The following is a 5,062-nucleotide window of genomic DNA, read 5'->3' on the forward strand; positions in this document are numbered from 1 at the left end:
TACCGTGGATATCATTTTGAACATATAATTTCGCATATGAGAAGTTATTTCTTGGTTTTGTCCAGTCATTAATAACTTAATTATTTTTAGATAAGGAGAATGTTAACTTGTGTCCTTAAGGGCACATGTTAAGAAGATAAATGTGGAAAAAATTTATTGAGTTTGTGGTGTATTCAATTATCTAAACATTAAATTCTTTGTATCATTAAATGCTATATTTCTATTTTTAGGTAACTTAACATGTGCCCTTAGGGCACAAGTTAACATGACCCTTTAGATAATAGTAGATAGAAACAACGCTTGTAAGAAGTCCTATTGAAACCAAGAAATATACTCCCTCCGTCCCAAAATATAAGCAAAAGTTGGTCAACAAAAGTGAATGTATTTGGTCCAAATCTTTAACCAAATACATCAAGTTTCTTTGACTTATTTTTACTTATATTTTAGGACGGAGTAGTAGGTCTGCTTGCCATCCACACCAGAATAAATAAGACCAATGAGACAACCCTATAAGCACATATACCTAAAATTTATCATTTTCTTAAGTTTAAGAACATGGAAAACAACAATTCCATAATTATTATGCATCCAACACACAGGACACACCTTTAACCTTACAACAAGAAAATAATAAAAGTTAGTACAAATTATATACTAGTAATCACTTTGACCACAAAAAACTTGGAAATTACATTAATGAAAATGGAGTATTGGTTTTAAAAGAAGTGGTTCTTTCTTGGTGAGAGCAAATCCAAATATTTCACTCATATCTATATCTTGCTTACCCTCATCTGTTTCAGGTAGCTTCCAATCAAACCAATAAAGAATATTAGCAAGCACATATTCAATAGTAGTTATTGCAAAATTCATTCCAGGACATCCCCTTCTCCCAAAACCAAATGGGATAAAATGAAAATCTTGAACTTTAAAACCATCTTGATTGTGTTCAAATCTCTCTGGCTTGAACTCATCCGGATTTTCCCAATTTTTAGGATCCCTTTGTATTGCCCATGCATTGATATATACACTTATTTTTTCAGGAATTTCGTACCCGTTTAATTTCACGTTAGATATTGTTTCTCGAGGCACCAAAAAAAGGAAGAACTGGATGTAATCTGAGAGTTTCTTTCACTACACACTTTAAATAGTTCATTTGATTGATGTCGCTTTCTTCTACTTTTGAGTTATCATTTAAAACTCTTCTTACTTCTTCTTGTGTTTTCTTCATTATTGTGGGATGTTTCACGAGCTCTGAAACCGCCCATTCTAATGTTGACGAGGTTGTGTCGGTTCCTCCCACAAACATGTTCTATAAATCGTAGAAAAATCATTTTACTTTGATCAAACTTTTTAATGTGTGATTCAACTACTTGGATAGGAATGAAATAAAATTAAATTATTAAAGATAAAAATATAGACAAAAAATATTTTATATCTCATAGGGATGTAGTAGACCTCATCAATTAAAAAAAGATCTATCTAATCTTAAATTCTAATTATCAAATATTCTATCACACATGTATATTTTGGAAAGCTCCGATTGCATCGAAGATATAACGGTTAAATATGTTTTAATCTCTATAAAATTAATGAATTTTAGTTTTTGTCCCTATAAAAAATCTCATTCCTATAAAAAAGAATTGTTTTGTTTTTAGTCCCTAATCTTCAAAATTTTGATTTTGATTTTTTAACATATATAGATTTATACAAGTTTACCATAATATATAGATATAACATAGACACATTTTGAACATAAATGTGTTATAACATTGACATTAAAATAAACATTAATTAGTGACTAGAGACTAAAAATGAACATAAATTAATCATTTGGAACTAATAAAAAAAAACATGGAATTTTTTAAGGATGAAAACATGTGTTTTTTTTTTTGTATAAAAAACATGTGTTTTTTTATAGGGACAAAAATCAAAATTCAATAATTCTATAAAGATGCAAAACATATTTTATCCTATAAAAATTAAATAGGACGGTATATAAAGATAAATAGAACGGATACATGATAAGGTGTTATCCTATATGTTTGATATGCACCTTGTAAAAAAAAAAAAGCATAGTAAGCCGCTAGGTTTGGTCTAGTGGTGAGGAATTTGGGTAGTACGTTATAGGTCCTGACTTCGATTCTCAGCTCATTGTAAACAAAAAAAAAAAAATAGTAAATATTCTATAATATTTTTTTTGATAAATTAAATAATAATATAGTGTATATTATATGTAAGTGAAATAACTATTCTAATAAAAAAATTATATTTAATTTATTAGAAAATATAAATTAATATTTTTATATTTTTAATTTAGCATCAATTTTTTAATATATATTTTATTGGATTTCTATTTATACATTTCTATTTTTAAGTTAGTTTAGGTTCGTTCATTCATTGGTTTGCGTAATTTCCTTTCCTCTCACTTTCTCTCCCTCAAACCAAACGAACCCTAAAGACAAAACTCCCCCCTTTTTTTTTTGTTAAAAGTATACTCACTCCCCCACCTTCTTTTTCTTCTCATAAAGGACAATACTCCTTAAATTAAATACCGAAAGAGAAAGAATCCCACCAGCTATGGTCCTTACTCCTTAGAATATGCAGGGTTTGAATTTGCATTGAAATTCTTATGGGAGAGGATCAGAACTATTTATTGTTTTTGGAAAATTCATTTTCATTAGACCGACCATAATGTCTTCATGAAATTGACAAGTTTCAAACTTGCTGCCGGAATTTCATTATTTTTATTTTTTTGAGAAATAAAACACTTCTGATAATCGAGCAACTCTTACATAGACATAAGCCTAAATTAAATTTATTTAGACCTACATAAATGATTTTAAAAAATTTAAATATAAAATAATTGATTAATAATAGATAATTTGACTAAATTATTATTTTTTTTTAAATTTTACTAATGTGTGTGCGTCCAAATATTATTTATTTGAAGTCATGCCTATGAAAGAATTTATCCTATTAATCAAACAAATTCAACAACACGTACTTGCTGAGCTATAACATAATAGGCTAACAGGTGGGCCGTCTTATTCCCCTTAGAAAATTGCTTTTTTCGCCCCCCATGTTCCTCTTAAACCCCCCAAAAATTCCAAAATAACCTTGAATTTGGGGGGTTTAAGAAGCTATGGATCCTAGGATCCGAAATATATTATGTGTGGTTCGTGGGATCCGAAACAAGCCAATTATAGATGGGAACACGTTTTGGGGGGGGGGGGGGGGGGGCGAAAATTGTGCTTATACGTTGGTTTGGAGTCTACAATCCAAAACCAATTATGTTCGGATTCTGCGAACCGAAATGGTCACGAAAATCACAGGTTTGGATCCTGCGAACCGAAATGGTCACGAAAATCACAGGTTTGGATCCTGCGAACCGAAATAGTCACTAAAATTACAGGTTTGGAGTGTACAGTCCAAAATCAAGTTTTCTGCATAAATTTTTTACAGTTTTACAGGCCAACATTATGCATGTTCGGAATTTGCTCTTTTGCTCTTATGCATGTTAACCAAAATATTTGCGGGTTCAACTACATTAGGTTGTGCAATGTCGGGTTCATCGATGTTCAGTTTCATTTCAAACGGAGGTTCGGCCATCACAAACCCTACCTATCACAATAAATTTCAAAATTTTAAAAAGTTGTCCAGTTTGGCATGTGGGATCCGAAATGAGTTCGGATTGTATGAGCCAAACGCGACTCCGATCATAAAACCATGAAAATTGAAAAAATTAACGGTTTAAAGTGCTTATTACCTCTTGTATGACTCCGATTGAGTATTACGCCCCTCTTTGAGTGAATAAACGTTGCTTTCAAGTCTCTGATACGCCAAAAAAATTGCCATAGCTCCAAAGCTCCCAATTGAGTGTCCAAGTGGTTATGAAAGTGCAACTTCTGAAATATAGGCTATATAGACTCTATTCGGATCCTACACACCGAATATGAGCGTTTCCGGTTGGTAGAATCCGAAATGATGCAAAATTTTAAAAATCAAAGCATTTCGGATTGTACAGTCCAAAATCAAGTTTTCCTGGGCAAATCATCAACGATGTACAAGTCAGGCATAGCTAGCCAATGACTTGTTTAAACTGGTTTCGGATTGTATGGTCCATATCAAACAAGTTTCGGCTTCCATACTCCAAAACCGTTAAAAATAAGGACGTTCGGATTGTACAGTCCAAACCCAGGTTTTCCTGGGCAAAACATCACATACAAGGCAGGCATAACCAACCAATTGCTTGTTTAAACTGATTTCGGATTGTATGGACCATAACAAACAAATTTCGGATTCTAGAGTCCAAACGCATTTATAGGGTCAAAATGGTCACTTTGGGGGGCCTTGGAGGAAACAATGGAGGGGAAAAAAGCAATTTTCTTCCCCTTACTACGCATATGACTAAGCCCAAAATTTCATTTTATTTTATAGTACTAAGCCCAAATATTATATTAGTATTCATTAATATAATATCTTTTTTTAAAAAATATCTATTTATAATTTAAAATATCTATCATGGTCTACAAGTTACAAATACTATTATAACGAATACGAATTTTACAAAATTCACCGTTGAATTGAAAATTTATATCATATAGATCTTTCATAATTTTTATAAAAAAAATTAAAAATCATTCGATATGTTATTGAGACTTATCAAAATTAACAGATTCAAACTTATCATGTCTTCATGAAATTGACAAGTTCAAACTTGCTGCCGGAATTGATATCTAGCAAATGCTTTATATGAATTGCTATCTTATATCCACTTATTTTTTTAATTATTTTTTTGAAAAAGCAAATGTTGTGAAGCAAAATTAATAGCAACCAAAATTAATTACCCAGTTTGATCCAACAATGACCTACGTTTTCGGCAAAAAGCAGCACTATGTTCCACTATATACAATGAGATTCTAAAAGCAATTACAAAAATTGACCTTCAATCATAATTCTACCATTTTTCCGAATCTTTAATTATAGTCAAGAGACTCAATGATTTAGTATTCAAAGAAGAATTATACTAAGATAATTTGTCCACCCTAGAATTGTACCAAGA

The 5,062-nt window shown here is 31.0% G+C and overlaps 1 pseudogene; it reads right to left on the bottom strand.

Moving 5' to 3' along the window:
• Positions 1-626: 626 nt before the first annotated feature.
• Positions 627-1,361, bottom strand: LOC123885478 (annotated as a pseudogene).
• Positions 1,362-5,062: the final 3,701 nt, after the last annotated feature.

The sequence above is a fragment of the Trifolium pratense genome, linkage group LG5, assembly GCF_020283565.1.
Source record: "Trifolium pratense cultivar HEN17-A07 linkage group LG5, ARS_RC_1.1, whole genome shotgun sequence".
In the NCBI taxonomy this organism is placed as follows: Eukaryota; Viridiplantae; Streptophyta; class Magnoliopsida; order Fabales; family Fabaceae; genus Trifolium; species Trifolium pratense.